Source organism: Brachycentrus maculatus, unplaced genomic scaffold, assembly GCF_059751285.1.
Source record: "Brachycentrus maculatus isolate JH-2025_06_01 unplaced genomic scaffold, ASM5975128v1 h1tg000393l, whole genome shotgun sequence".
NCBI classification, from domain to species: Eukaryota; Metazoa; Arthropoda; class Insecta; order Trichoptera; family Brachycentridae; genus Brachycentrus; species Brachycentrus maculatus.
This window is the reverse complement of record NW_028281142.1, coordinates 320,001-337,714: the sequence shown is the minus strand read 5'-3', so window position 1 is coordinate 337,714 and position 17,714 is coordinate 320,001. Positions and strand designations below refer to the sequence as shown.

Below are 17,714 nucleotides of genomic sequence, written 5' to 3'. Positions count from 1 at the left end.
CCTTAAACAACTATACACTATCCACACTATATTGAATTTGTTCAAATACTTGTTCACAAATCTGGGTTTTCGGCATTAAGGAGTTATTTTTACATTTTCAGTTTAATCATAGTAAATTTAAAATGATGATTTCTGGCGTTTCCTAGAATGTAAAAATAATACGCTTAGGATCTTGCATACATAATTATAATAAAAGGATCTCTTCGAAATAAAAGTTTTGTCATTCCAACACAGATGGATGTTGTGCACTTTTTTTCTTTATTTTAAATACTTTTTCATTTGACAATATATAATCATTTAAAGTACAAAAAATTTGTGCATCCATAATATTAATAAAAAAAATATCACACAAAGGCATGGCCTGTGTGTGGGTATACATTATATTTTAGTTTATAATAAAGGGCACTGGCAAGAATACAATAGGTATCAGAGATAAAATAAGATTAAAAGTTCTTATATAAACTAAAAATATTTGATTTTAACAGAAAACAAAAATCAAAAAGGCGAAAATGAAAATAGTTAGCGAATATCGCTCACTCCTTTCAACAACGTCATATATCAAAAATCTTTAATTTTCAGTTATGCATGTTTTCGGAATGCCCATAAAATGTACGTTATCCGAGTAAAAGCGGCATATTTTTAACTTAATATTTACCCGCTACAGGGCAGAAAGTGTTGTTTTTGCATTTTGAAGAAAAGGTGTTGTTTAATTATTTTTTACAAATACTGAATATTTTTCAAATGGAGAAAAATCCTTCAGGTTTTACCTCAAAAGATCTGTTGCACAGTAAAAAGTTCAATAAGTGACTTGATATTTATTTTTAATACATTTATTTTTATTTTTATACTTTAAAAACGATCTCCTGAAAAATCAAGTATTTTGATATATGACGTTGTTGAAAGGAGTGAGCGATATGTAAATGAGACAACTGCAGTATACAAAAAATAAAACATGAGTTATACGTTTAAAAGAAGAAGGTACTAAGATCTGTTTTTTTTTAATAAATAATTTTAGAATTTTTTTAAATCGAAACAAACCCAGTTTATTAATGTCTAACATATACATAGTCTTTATGGAATAAGTTGAACAGTTTTGGAGCTATGAAAGATGAGTGTCTTTGCGCGAGTCTGGATATGCAAAAAGAGCAATTTTCCACTTGTATAAAGTGATCACTTCACCAGCCTGTGATAGGTCATAGGCCCTGTAAATACCCAGACTTATAAGCTTCTTCATCTATGTTGAGATGGGGATCGAGGGATCGTATAATATAATTCCTTCACCTCAATAATTGATGACAAAGTGTTGTGGTAACGTGGTTAGTGTCGCGGACTCAGTCAAAGTTTCTCTGTTCAGATCCTCTCTACCACAATTCGATACGTCTTTCTAATAATGAGCCGCTTAGGCTCACAGAAATAATATGGAATTGAATTATTTTTGTAAACAATAAAAACACAAATATTTCTGTTTAAAAATAAATAATAAAATAAAGCATCTCATGCAAAGTGCATTTAATAACATTATTCGCCACGAACTTATACCCCAATGTAGCTTGGAGTATTTCTGCCGATATTTGTATGGCTGCTGGTTGGTTCACTTTGTGCGGAGTTGGAGCCTTTTATTTCCTAACTCAAATACTTGAGCACGCTCAGTTTATCAGCATCGCCCTCTCAGGGCACTCGACTATACGGAGTATCGGGAATTTCCTTCACTATTTTCCAATACGAGACATACAGTATTAGCCCAATAGTCATGTACACAAAAAAAATTATAATATACAAAAACTCATTTTTATTATTCTTACGTTGATTTGTATTTTATTTATGACCATTTCCGCAATATTTCTAGTGTGTCCAAATCCCTTGTTCACAAATAAATCTGGGTATCACACTTAGAAGTTATACTTTTATGTTTAAAAATAGATAAGACGAATATGGGGGTAACGGAGGCTGGTTTAAGTGATCACTTTATATACGCGTAACATCTCTACCCACGATTGACAACCACACTACTTGTTACCTAATTTTGGGAGCTAATATATATGTTTACATATGTGTATATGTATATATATAACGTGGTAATATTTTTCATTGTAAATTAAGTGTAAATAATATGTAAAGTGGGTGTTTAATAATAAAATAAACAATATGTTGCTTTGTAATTAAAATGTCGGCAGTAAAAGTTTATTCTTAATTAATCTTTACAATATTTTTCTATCTATCTGATTCTGACAGTTCAGAATATTATATTTTTTTCTATCTGAAGTCTTTTGTTTATTCAGTGCTAAGCATGCGACATCTGGTGGTAGATCTGCTTTATGTAGGTACTATATGTAAGTACTTAATAAAATCTATAGGTAGGTACCTAGGTATTTTATAACGTTTATATATGTGTATGTGTGTGTGTGTATATAAGACAGCATCTATGGCGTTTATTTTTCTCTGCATAGCCGTGCGGAGAGTACCGTTAAGGGTAAGCGTAAGTTAGTTAAATTTAGATTTTTTACTTTTGACCTTTAAACTCAAAAAATGCTGCGGATCTCTTTGAACTAAGAGTAGTCCCTTTAATCTAATACAATGGTGCAGACCCCAATTGTTATGGGTAAACCAATGACTTTCTCTACAGTTTCGAAATATTTATTTCCAGCAACACTTTTAGCCCTCCTGTATATGTACAAAGAATTTGCCAGGGAAAAATTGGAGACTCCTTCACAAGAGACTTGAATTTGGGTCAAATATAGAGAAATAATATTGACAGTGTCAACCCCATGAGACCGAAAGCTAATTTATGTAACCGCGATTTTAGCGTAAAACGCGTAAAAACTTAATTACTTAACTAACTAACTAGAAATAATAGTACGCCACAACAATCTTCCCCTCTTCCAGTTTTATTTTAGATTCACGTGACTAAACTATTTCAATGCACCATGCTCAAAGATTAATTTTCTCAAACTTTATAAAATTAAATAACTTAATTTTAACCACTTTTGTATTTATGTCCGCCTCCGTAGTGTAATGGTCAGCACGCTCGGCTACCGTTCTGGAGGTCCCGGGTTCGATTCCCAAGGGGGGTAAAATAAATATAAGTGATTTATTCACTGTAATATTTATTCAATACTACCATGGACGGGTTCCTGAAGCGGAGGCCTGATCACCTTTCCTTCATGTGTAAACGATCAAGATAACACTGCGTTTATATGACACAGTGCCCTATGCATCATTGGGATGCGGATAAGGGTTTTATTATTATTATTATATTTATACAATTTAACCTACCGGTTTTGACAAATACCTTGTCATCATCAGGGTTTATTTTAATTAAAAAAAAATAAAATACTCTCACCAAAAACATCCACACACTCCGTAAAAATCCTAAATGATTAAGATTTTTATGGAGTGTGTGGAAGTTTTTGGTATGAGTATTTTAATATTTTTGAATTAAAATAAACCCTGATGATCACAAGGTTCTTGTCGAAACCGGTAGGTTAAATTGAATTAATAAAAAAGTGGTAAAAATAATATAATTTTATAAAGTTTATAAAATGTGCCACAAAGTATCTGCGGAAAACATTCAAGAAATTAATTTTCTCGATAATGCTTATCTCAAACTTGCATTATTTCCTTAAATCACCATTCATACTTCTATCATACAGAGTATTTATATTGAGTTTTGTGTACAAATCAAAGCATTATTTGATGCGTTCATATATTAAAGTGCGTCGATTTAATGACCGTCAAAAAGTTGAAGAAGTTTGAAAAGAGCCCCATTTTCTGTAATTGAAAATTTAATCGATATTTGTAATCAATCACGATGGCATCAAAAGAAGTCTAATATTTTTAAGGGCGTCTTAATACTTTCGTGGAAAAGGTCTATTCATTTTAAGAAATAAATTTCCTAGTTTGATGTAGCAATGATTGACGGAATACTACCTCCTACTTCATTATATATTTAAAAGTTAAAACGATTTATAATTTCGAGGATATTTATTCGAAAACATATGCCTAAAATAAAATAAAAAAACAATCAATGAAAAGATACGGTTAAACAGTTTTTTTTTCTTGTTTATTTTCAATTCTTTTGCATTTCGCAATATAATATAAATACAAGTATAAAAAAACAATAATATTAATACAAAAAAGATGCCACAAAGGCATGGCCTGTGTGTGGGTAAATATTATTTTAGGTTATATAAAGGGCACTGGCAAGAATACAATAGATATTTTCAGAAATAAAATAAGATTAAAATACAAAAATATAAATAATAAAAAAATCAAAGATGAATATGAAAAAAAATGCAAATATGTACTATATGAGCTATACTTTTAAAAAAAATGAACTTAGATATGTTTTTTCAATAAATAATTTTAAACAAAATTTTAAATCGAAACAAACTTTGGTTATTAATGTCTAACATATAGTCTTTGTGGAATGAATTAATGTCTGCGCGAATTTTCGATTTGCAAGAAGGGTATATATATTTATATATATTTATATATATATATATATATATATATATATATATATATATATATATATATATATATATATATATATATTTATATTTATATATATATATATATATATATATATATATATATATATATATATATATATATATATATATATATATATATATATATATATATATATGTATATATAAATATATATATATGTATATATATATATATATATATATATATATATATATATATATATATATATATATATATATATATATATATATATATATATATATATATATATATATATATATATATATATAATAATAAAAAACCCTTATCCGCACCCCAATGGTGCATAGGGCACTGCGTCATATAAACGCAGTGTTATTTCGATCGTTTACACATGAAGGAAAGGTGATTAGCCCTCCGCTTCAGGTACCAGTCCAGAGTAATATTGAATAAATATTAGAGTGAAAAAATCACTTATATTTATTTTACCCACCTTGAGAATCGAACCCGGGACCTCCAGAACGGTAGCCGAACGTGCTGACCATTACACTACGGAGGCGGACGGATATATTATATATATATATATATATATATATATATATATATATATATATATATATATATATATATATATATATATATATATATATATATATATATATATATATATATATATATATATATATATATACATATGCTGTGTATCGGTGTACCCTTGACGATGGCCGCAATGCAGCGTTTGAAACAGTGTCCAAAAAGCAAATGAATTATGGACATATGAACAGATGACATCGGCTCACATAACACAGGCTGCAATGCGGTCCACAATACCAGCGAGTCGAGCGAGCAACACACCATCACAGCTAGAGATGTCCCCGCCAAATATGGATTTCCGAATCCGAACCGATTTCGGAAATTATTTGTGGTAACTTATTTGGAAAATATGACAAGACGAAAAATACAAATAAATTAACTATGTGACAAATCTTGCTTGATATAATATATTGAATCCATTCTATGTATCTTACTTACTAACTAAATAACCATCAGGCAGAGAGAATTGAACGCCGCACCACTCTGTCTTTGCAAAAAATGTTCGCCTCTTCCACATTCGTACATCTCCTCATACATACCCGATGATTATTACGACTCCTGGTTTCAAGTATTTGATATACTTAACTGTGCCAAGTTTTCCTCGATCTTCCTCTGTGTTTTTTTCCAACTACATTCGTCTCATAAATTTGTTTAACCGTTCTTTCCTCACTCATACGTTTCACATGTCCAAACCATCTCAACACACCTTTCTTGATTTTATTGATAATTATTATCTCAGCCTTGCATTCTTTCCTTGTTTTTTTCATTCGAACATCTATCAAACATCGTTTTGCCACACATCCGTCTGAGGGATCGCATTTAGACTGCATTCAGTCTGATGTCATCCTTCTTTTGCCTACTCCATGTTTCTTTTTTTTCCAATGTATATTTTGTATAGTATTATATCTATCGTATTGTTTTTAGGGATCAAACTTATTAATTTGATATTTACTAAAAACATCGACTATCATTTTTAAGATATATAAACTAAATATGCTATAAATACTTTTACATAAGACAATACTCGTATATCGCTCACTCCTTTCAACAACGCCATGTATCAAAAACTAGATTTTTCAGGAGATCGTTTTTAAAGTTAATTAATATAATGAAATGGATTGAAAATAAATATCGAGCCATTAAGATCTTTTTAGGTAAAACCTGAGTATTTTTTCTCCATTTGAAAAATATTTAGTATATGTAAGAAAATAGTTAAACAATACCCTTTCTTCAAAATGCAAAAACAAAACTACAAGTGGTTAAATATTAAGTTAAAAATATGCCGCTTTTGCTGGGATATAGTACATTAGCTGGGCATTCCAAAAACATGCACAGTTAAAAATTTACAATTTTAGATATAGGACGTTGTTGAAAGGAGTGAGCGATACATAAAAAATAATGAATCACATATGTGGCGGTCCTCACCAAAAAGTTACATTTCCAGTATTGCAGAAAAAAATATTTTTAATGCAAATCGGTTCTGTTTACTGTGTTCTATCGAAATCTTAATTGAATTTGTGACAAAACGTTCAACTAAGATGAAATCGCACCAAAACGTAACAATTTTACAAGCTAGAATTCCTGATAACATAAAATCAGTTATAATGGAAATGTAACGTTTTGGTGAGGACTTCCACATTTGGTTTCAAACTTGGCGTAACGAGCATGCATCAGATTAAGAAAGTTTAGAAATACATTATTTATAATAATTATATTTTTAGTTAGTTAGTTGAGATTATAAATATAAGCGTTTTTTTTTCACTGTAATTTTTATTCAATATTACCATGGACTGGTACCTGAAGCGGAGGGCTGATCACCTATCCTTCATGTGTAAACGATCAAGATAACACTGCGTTTATATGACACAGTGCCCTATGCACCATTGGGGTGCGGATAAGGGTTTATTATTATTATTATTTTTTTTTATTGGAAGGAAGAACAACAGTTACAATATATGACACATAAAGAATACAAAAAATAAAATCATGAGTACCAATTATAGTTCTTCACAACTATACATAAGAGGGGTCTATATAAAGGAAGAGACATGAGACAAGGATGGGATAAAGAGAAAAAGTTTATAAAAATAAAAAGTTGAGATTACATTAGTTATATTACATTATTAGCAAGTTAGTTGAAATTTCTTATATTAAATTGTTGGCAAGTCAGTTGATATTTGTTTTATTATATTGTTAGTTAGTTGATACTTTGCTCATTCCTTTCAAGAACGTCATAAATCGAAAATCGTCAATTTTCGATTGTGCATGTTTTCGGAATGCCCAGAAAATGTACTTTACCCCAGCAAAGGCGGCATTTTTAAAAATTAATAATTACCCGCCACAGGGCAGAAAGTATTGTTTTTGCATTTTGAAGAAAAGGTATTGTTTTATAATTTTTTTAAATAAACTGAATATTTTTTCAATTGAGAAAAAACCTTCAGGTTTTACCTAAAAAGATGTATTGCAAAATAAAAAGTTCATTAAGTGGCTTGATATTAATTTTTAATATATTGTATTATATTTTTAAACTTTTAAAAACGTTCTCCTGACAAATCAAGTTTTTTGATTTATGACGTTCTTGAAAGGCGTGTGCGATTTGTCATATAATTTTATTAATTAGTTGATATTTTTCATATAATTTTTTTAATAAGTCGATATTTGTTAAAGTATATTGTTTACAACATTTTGAGTGTGTCCAAATACTTGTTCACAAAATCTGGATTATCTCCAATTACTTGGATAATAATTATTAATAATAGTCGGCTGTCCAAACATAAAACACAGTAAAGGACAATTTTTTGTAGTACGTTTTTTTGCATTTTTGGATTGAGTAGAATCTACTTAGTCTAAAAATACAAAAAAAAACGCACTACAAAAAAATGTCCCTTGCTGTGTTTTGAGTTTGGACAGCCGTAGTATGTTTTTATTTAGTCGATATTTATTTTATTTTTATATTGTTGGTTATTTGGTTGGTTCATTTATGTTTAATTTTAAAGTTAATTACTTGATATTTTTCACGAAGGCCATTTTGATTAATATCGCTGTATGCAATTCCATTATTATTCCCATGTCAAGAGTAAATAATATTGTTTTGATGTGTTTTTAATTGACTGACCTCAAAACCCACTTTAATTGACCACTGCAATTGCATTCAGAGAGCTTAATGTATCATTATATTATATTATTTTTTGACATCTCATCAAAGATGAAGAAGAATATGGAAGTCTGGGCATTTACGGCGCTGGCGACCGTCATGGGCTGGTTTAAGTGAACTCTGACTCAAGAGTCCGCTACACTAACCACGGGACCACAACCCGACACGATTTATTTTTAACCCATTTGAATTGGGACCTTATGCATGGTAGCCAAATGAAGTAATCACCATACTTTAGAATTGGACGTTTATACTTTAAATAAACACATATATTTTTTTACAATGTTTTGAGTGTGTTTTTTTCACAAATTCTGGATTTTGTCAAATATTTATGTGTAAATCAAAAAAATGTGAATAAAAAAAATAGAAGGAATCTTATAAACATTTCATGAAGGTTTCTGCTAGTAAAAAAACTTACAAATTTCATGCATAGATTTCGTCGAAGAAGTAGCACTTGGAGTTTATTTTTGATTGAAGCATAAATATAACTTCGAGTAGTGTGGTTGTTAATTGTGAGTAGAAGGATAAAGTGATCACTTAAACTTGCCTACGACAAGCCGTAAGCCATGAAAATCCCCGAACATCCATATCCTTCAGTTGAGATATCAATAGAATACCTTGATACTAATATTTCTCTTTAAAATCCATAATTATACAACGCAGAAAAAAATCGTAAATCATTTTTACATACCGTTTTATTGATTTTCCAGAAAGGTGGTGTTGGATCTGTTTTGCAGAACTATCTTAAAATATAATTGAAAATATCTCTGTGGTATTTGGTTCTCCAGTCTTCTATATTTTATAAGATTTGACCTTCCTAAATTAAGACGAGGTCGCCCAATCCATCACGACCTATTTATGACAATGCGCAAATCAAAGAAAATGTTTACATTCTACCAGATGACTTTTGATAACACCACGAAATCTATCAAAATGTTTAAGAAGTCACAACGTAATCACAGAAAAGCAACAAAAAAACGAGTATTTCAAAAGAAATTCACAAACAGTTTAAAAATTGTTTAAAATCAAATGTGTATTATGTTGAAAATGTGTTTTTTTTTGTAAATAAACAATTATAATGTTAGTAATATTAGTATTAAAATATAATTAACATAAAAATGTAGTATGTTGTTATATATTCATATTACCTACATTTTGTAAAAAAATATAAAAGTAAAAGTGACTAAGGACATAGTAAATGCTTGAAATATTAATAATATTGAGAAAAATTAGATTTTTTTAAATGTATTGTATAAGTATTGTTGCAATGATTTAGTGATACGATAATTTTGTTTGATTTGTATGCAGGTATAGCTCTAAGTTAGTGTTTTAAACTAAATTAATTTTATATATCTTATAATTTTAATGCATCATTCACTAACCTGATTTTATACGGACATAAGCGCATGGACTGGTACCCAAATCTGCATCGGATTTTTCAGTAGACAGGACGAAATTTGCAGAAATTATACTAAAGTTTCCCGCACAAACACGTTCGTCAGTCGTGAGACAAAAATCCGCAGCGAGACGTGCCGAAATCCAATTCGCTAAATGTTCGTATTTATTATTTAAATAGGGGGGTACAGTATAGGCGTACGCGACAAGACACACGGTACAGTATCCCTGCCATGTGATGCGTTGATGGCAGTCGAATCAATTAGGCCCTCGGCCAGTTTTTGAACCGTTTGCAGCGATCTCGGGGCAGACAGCGGCACGACCTATCCGGCCGGGAAATCGCCGCGCACTGAGAGCTGACTGAGGGAGGCCTCTAGGGATGGGAAAGTCACCCCCCCCTCTGTTTCCAACTGCCCCCCACCGCGCCCCAGCCCCCCTCGCCCGCACAGCCGGGCGGGCGAGTGTTGCCAATCGGATAAAAGGAAAACAAACAAGAAATCTTTTTGCGCTTACACAATTATAAGGATATGCACATATGGTATGTTGCGTACATGTTTATGTAATATCGACTGCCGTAACACATTAGCAACCAGCTTTACCATACGACCAAACACCGATTAGTCGGTTTTTCTACCCTACGTACTAGTAATAATTGTCACAATTACTTGAACCATTATATCGATTTCAAATTTGAACTATTTATTAAAAAGGAATATTTACTAAGATATTTTTTTTTAAATACTGGTATGTATTTAATATTTTTATATCTTTTATTATTTTTATAATTTATTGTTTTTAACAATTTAATTTTTTTAACAACTTAATGCTATTCTTTTATATTATTATTATTTTTTTTATTGTTATTTTTTGACATCTCATCAAAGATGAAGAAGAATATGGTATATGTTTTCGGAATATTATAATAAATATATATATATATATATATATATATATATATATATATATATATATATATATATATATATATATATATATATATATTCAAATGCTTTATTATATAATTTAGATATCGCATATCCAAGACGAATTTATGTATTATTTTTTGTCATCTCATCAAAGATGATGAAGAATACGAAAGTCCGGGCATTTACGGGGCTGACGACCGTCATAGGCTGGTTTAAGTGATCACTTTACACACGTGTAATATTCACCAATTCTACCCATTATTGACAACCAAACTACTCTATTCTTTTAAATACAGGTGTATTAATTATAGTATAAAAATAATACTAATATATAACATTTTTTATAATTTAATATAATTTTTTTTTGATATTTTATATTTTTGGTAAAAACATTTTTTCCGCTAAATAACAAGAGAAATTTGCTTTGAATAGCATTTGAATATTTTTTAAATAAATTTTGCTAATAATGAAAACACAATGAACAATGAAAGTATATTGTTTATAAAAAAACTAGTGTCTACATGTATATTTTTGAAAAATAATTCTTCCTTATTCGCACCCAATGGTGCATGGGGCATCGCATCGGATCGATGCAATGTTATTTTGAATGTTTATTACATGAACGTAATATGATGATGGAGTCCAGGTACCATTTTTCGGTAGCCTTAAAGATATATTCCTGTAAAATATTTTTACTGACCCACGTGTGAATTGAACCCGCGACCTCCATTACATTATGGAGACAGATATCGAAATTACCTGGGCTTAAAATTTTATATCACCTGTACTAATATCAAAACACAAAAAAAAATTCTCGGCTGCTTTAAACAAATTTTCGACTAACCATTACTTGAAGCATTAATTAACGACGATTAAGATAAACATTTGAATATCATTTTGTAATAATTAGAAAATCAAGGGGAGAATGAATATACCGTATTATAATTATATTATCATTAACCTTTTTACGATTTTTCTTCAACCTTTCCTAATTGGAGTTTAAACATTGATTTTTTCATTAAAACACTCGTCCAAAGGAATACGTATAACAACCTCGATTTATAATAAAGGTACGAGTACGTATATTTTTTTACCATCGCAAACTTAACTTCAATGTTTAAAATAAAAACGAATAATGTATTTATATAATATATATATATATATATATATATATATATATATATATATATATATATATATATATATATATATATATATATATATATATATATATATATATATATATATATATATATATATATATATATATATATATATATATATATATATATATATATATGCACGCCACTGCATTATATGCCTTGGTATCAGAGATATAAAAAATGAGTAAATTGAACGGTTTTAACAAACTTTTGTTTTGATATGATATATCATGGGTGTACTGGCAAAAAACGTTTACTAGAAAATATGCAATTTTGACGCATATGCATATTATTAAGTTTTCAACGTTCCATAATCTAGAAAAATATACTAAGTAGTTTGAAATGTCATATAAGTATATGTATGTGGTTTTAAAAGTAAATTAAGTAAGTTTATTCAGGATGGATTATTCAAAGAGGGATTTTAGAGTTATGGTTTTTGCCAGTTTTTTAAATTTTGCCAGTACCGGTTTTTCTGCAGTACCGATTTTATATAATTTGACTAGATTTTTGTACTTCGTTACAGGAATAATTAAAATGTGGTTGAATGGCAAGAGTTATTTTAATGGAAAACGTAATCGACTCCAGATATATCATCTGCCCTGTCTGTAAGTGGGTTTTTGTATATTTTGTACCCGATAGGTGATGCTTTTTACGAGTTATTATTGAAAAAATATACGGTTTTTAGCGCGTATAGCGTTATCACAACAATAATAATCACACAGCTAAACGTAAACAACAAAAAAATACAAGTTCGACTTTCGACGCGTTCAATGCTACGTATGCTATGTATTCGATGCCGAAAATAAACAAAAAATACATTTACATTCTCGAATTCGAATTAGATTTGTACGAATTAGTGCACACATTAACATTTAAACTAATGTGCAAAGGCAAATAGCCGCAAGTTAAAAACAGTACTTTAGAGATAAACGAGTTTATATTTAACTTCAAATGATGCTTTTTGCCAAAACATGTATAAATTTTGCGGCTATTTAGATAATGAATACCTCGGTAAAGGAAAGAGATTGAGCAAAATCTGTGATTGTTTATGATAGAGGCCAGTTATAAGAATGCTTTTGAGTGTTAAGCCAAACAGCCGCAACTTGAGTTACGGCTTGTTGCCAAAATAATATTTTATATTATACTACCTATTTAAACTATTTTTACTTATTTCATCCGTAAACTGAACCAACACTGCGTTTCTTGGATGCAGTGCTCTATGCATCATTGGGTGCGAATAAAGGCTATTAGAAAAGGGTTTCGAAGAATAAGTATTCAGTTAAATTGTCGGGTTGTGGTCCCGTGGTTAGTGTCACGGACTCAGAGTCAGAAGTCAGAGTTTCTCGGTTCGAACCCACTCTACCACAATTTGATACCTATGTCTAATAAAAAGCCGATAAGGCTCACAGAAATAGTATGAAATTGAAATATTTGTGTAAATAATAAAAACACAAATATTTCTTTAAAAAAAAATCTAACTAACTAACTGTCACTCCACTTCCTCGCATGGGGATTGAAAGCTGTCCCACCGCATTCCCAGATCTGATACAGAAGCATCTAGGCCTCCTGACAGACCTTCTCTTGCAAAGGATTTTTTTATGAACTTAGTTGCAAAATTAATAGAAAATGTAAAACAAAATTTTATCACGTAATCGTAAATTTAAATTTTAAATCGTAAATTTATACGTAATAGCTATCACTATCCCTGTCACTGCCATTCTCAATAAATATTTTTTTTTTACTTACAACATTTTGAGTGTGTCCAAATACTTGTTCACAAATCTGGATTATCTCCAATTACAGGAGTTATTTTCATATTATTTTTTAACATCTCATCAAATGTGAAGAAGAATATGGAAGTCTAGGCATTTACGGGGCTGACGACCGTCATAGGCTGGTTTAAGTGATCATTTTACACACGTGTAACATTCACCAATTCCACCCACTATTGACAACCACACTACTCAAATTCTTGGAAGTTCTATATATATGAACCAATTTTGAAACATTGTTCTTGAATCCCTTCACTAGATATCTCACCAATAGATGTCTCTAATGAAGTTCTAGTGATTCTTTATATTCTTCTTCATCTTTGATGAGATGTAAAAAAAATATATACCTTTCTTAATTTTATCGATAATGCTTATCTCAGCCTTGCATTCTTTCCTTATTTCACCGTTCAAATATATTCTCACCAATTTTGTTTTATCGAAAACGGATTTAACACATTAATTACATTGGATTTTACGTGATAGCATGTTTTTAAACTCTTTATGAATAGGAATTTACATAAAAAGTTCACCAATTTTAATATTCGTCGCAAGTCTGGCTATAAAATATGTGGATATGTATGGCAGAAAATTGACGCATGGCGCATCTTACGGAAGCCATCTATTGAGAATTTTGCTAACTAAAGTTACTTATCCGAGATGCAAACCTTTTCAGCTTTTTCAGTATTGTATTTCAGAAATTTTCGTTTTGTTGTGTGTTTTAAATCGGGAAAAATTAGTATGAACGAATAACGATGTCATTTCTTCTTAACATCATAAGATGGTGAACGGACAAGATGATTTCATCATTCATACAGAGCAAATTACGACTTATGACAGTCAAACAACTTTACACTAAAACAATCCTCAAATATCGAGTCATACAGGAGAAAGTGGATTTTTTGCAAAAACGTGACCATCGACTATTTGATATCTTACTAGCTTAAAATTACCCTGAAAAAATTCCCAAAGGATTTCATACTTGGGAGTATAATATATTGACTTGTTAAAAATGACTAACTGCGTTGATGTTTATTTTCTTGCCAAGTAAAAGTGACTTAAATGGCCCTCCTGAACATTTCACGTTTTGTTAGTTGATCACTTTCTCCTGTACGACTACGATATACATTTAAGGCCAAGTATATTTCTCGAAAACCGGGTACCATTTTGGGTGATTGATTTTTTTTAAAATATCGTTTTTGCATTAAAAGAATAACTTTATCTTCGAAATAATTGTATGATTTTGAAAAGAAAAGAGTACTGAAAAGTTAGAAGTTATAAAAAATCAATATTTGTCCTGCCCATTACCATTTCAGTTTTGTTACGGGATCAATGATCAATTTATTCTAGTTCCTAATTTCTTAATTTCTAATTTTATCTCCTAATTTCTTAATTTCTTATTTTATCTCTTAAGCTTATACCAAGCATGGATCTTTCCATGGATCGCTGTCTGCATCAGAACCATGGTCTCTAATGCATATGTATTCACTGACAGTATGCATGATTCATATATTTTTTTCAGACAAGTCGGAATATCTTTACTCTCGAGAATGTGTTTAAGTTACATTCATTGTTTGTATTAGATCATCTAAAAAAATACTTTAAAAAAACTATTTACAATATTTGGAATTTTCATGAAACGCTTTTTACCTTCGTCAACTCATAATCCTGAACTCGTGATAAATATCACATATCCAAATAAATTGTTACATAAATATGGACTCATTGTAATACTAAGAAATACGTTCATAACGGCGCGTCATTTTTTATCTATACGTAACTCTTTTGTAACCACCTAGTAATTTGATTTAAAATTTTGATTAATATTTCGATAAACAGGATGACACGTCATCGGTGACATAACCGGTGCTTCCTTTTAATATGGAATTAATTATTTGAAAGTAGATGGCAGGAAGGGCAATTACAAAAAGTCCTGACTTTTTATCTCTTTGTCGTTCGAGAGATTTTTTAACCTTCAACAAACTTTTTTTTTAAGTTTTATTTAGCAGTCACTCAATGAGGGAATGTTTCTACGAGTGTAAATTTATATATATATATATATATATATATATATATATATATATATATATATATATATATATATATATATATATATATATATATTTATATATATATATATATATTTATAAATATATATATATATATATATATATATATATATATATATATATATATATATATATATATATATATATATATATATATATATATATATATATATATATATATATATATATATATATATATATATATATAAATATATATATATATATATATTTATATATATATATATATATATATAAATATATATATTTATATATATATATATATATATATATATATATATATATATATATATATATATATATATATATATATATATATATGTATACATTTATATATATATATATATATATATATATATATATATATATATATATATATATTTTTATATATATATATATATGTATATATATATATATATATATATATATATATATATATATATATATATATATAGGTGTATATATATTGTATATATATATATATATATATATATATATATATATATATATATATATATATATATATATATATACACACATTTATGTATATGTTATTATTTTCATATTATTTTTCGACAGATGAAGAAAAATATGGAAGTCTGGGCATTTACGGGGCATTCATCTTTGATGAGATGTCAAAAAATAATATGAAAAATACTCCTACATTTGGAGATAATCCAGATTTGTGAACAAGTATGTTGTAAATTATTCTTTTAATAACAATATATTTCCTAATTTTTTTTTGTTGTACAATTCATTCCATATTATCAGCTTATATTATACTCCCAAGCACAGACTAACCATATACAGTTTTTCTTTATTTATATTTTACCTTTGTACCATAAATTGAAAATATATATATATTGTTTTTTAATTATAATTAGAAGTCGAATCTTTTCTATAAGAAACAGAAAAGACTTATTCCATTACGCATATAATAATACATATGTTACTCAATCAGTGTTTCGTAAGACTTTTAAAGATTAAAATATGATTTAAATAATTAAATCAATTGTATTTATTAAAATACATCGTAAATGATAACAGTTATGATAAGAGTACGTTTGGCACACATATATAAAGGATTTAGAAGTTGATGAAAAATATTGGAAAATATTTTTTTTGTAAAGCCAAGAAAATAAATCACGTAAGTCTTCTTTTTCCTAACCCTTTGTGTGATTTTCCCGAGTAATATTCGGGTAGGTATTTTGCTGACACAATGATTTGCCCGAATCCTATTCGGGCACATCGTACACGAAAATTTTTAAAGTGATTTGCCCGAATCCAGCTCGAGTCATTCCCTCACCAGTAAAGATATATCAATTCTTCTTTTGTTTTTTTTTTATTTTTTCTTTACATTGTTTATGTTTTACACTGATTTAATATTTTTCAAAATATGATTGAAAAAACTTTATACTGAAGTGTGGTTTTTATTGACCCACTTTTTTCCAAGTGGTTAATTTTACATTTCTTGAATGTTTTTCGCAGATACTTTGTGGCACATTTTATGAACTTTAAAAAATTAAACAACTTTGTTTCAACCATTTTTAACAAATATTAGTTCACTTTAACCTACCGGTGTCGTCAAGAACCTTGTCATCATCAGGGTTTATTAAATTCTAAAACATTAAAAACATAAAAATACTCATAATTAATTACATTCCCTTACCAAAAACTAAATCCTTGGTAAGGGAATGTAATTAATTATGAGTATTTTAATGTTTTACAATTTAATAAACCCTGATGATGACAAGGTTTTTGAGAAACCGGTAGGTTAAAGTGAAATGAGTGAATGTAATAAAAAAGTGGTGAAAACAAATTTATTTAATTTTATAAAGTTAATATAACATTATTAGATTAAAACCAATATTTTTAGCTTTTCCACTTTATTTTTATTTGACCAGCGACCGGGTTTCGTCGTTACCGACATCATCAGACTGGTGATGTCGGTAACGATGAAACCCGGTCGCTGGTCAAATAAAAATAAAGTGGAAAAGATAAAAATATTGGTTTTAATCTAATAATATATTAAAATGCAATTCCATCACGCAGTGTCAGTGGATAATATAAATCTATTAATATAACACTTTGAATATAGTCAATATATTTTTTTGCAATTACTTTAGAATGCAGGGTTTATTCTTAAATTTTTTGTC

The 17,714-nt window shown here is 28.7% G+C and overlaps 1 protein-coding gene across 1 annotated transcript in view; it reads right to left on the bottom strand.

Moving 5' to 3' along the window:
- Positions 1 to 9,970, bottom strand: part of LOC148303005 (acetylcholinesterase-like) — a 93,434-nt gene extending 83,464 nt beyond the window's left edge. Inside the window, exon 1 of the mRNA XM_088270715.1 lies at positions 9,601 to 9,970. The gene's annotated coding sequence lies outside the window, so the exon portion shown is untranslated. The remainder of the gene's footprint in view (positions 1 to 9,600) is intronic.
- Positions 9,971 to 17,714: the final 7,744 nt, after the last annotated feature.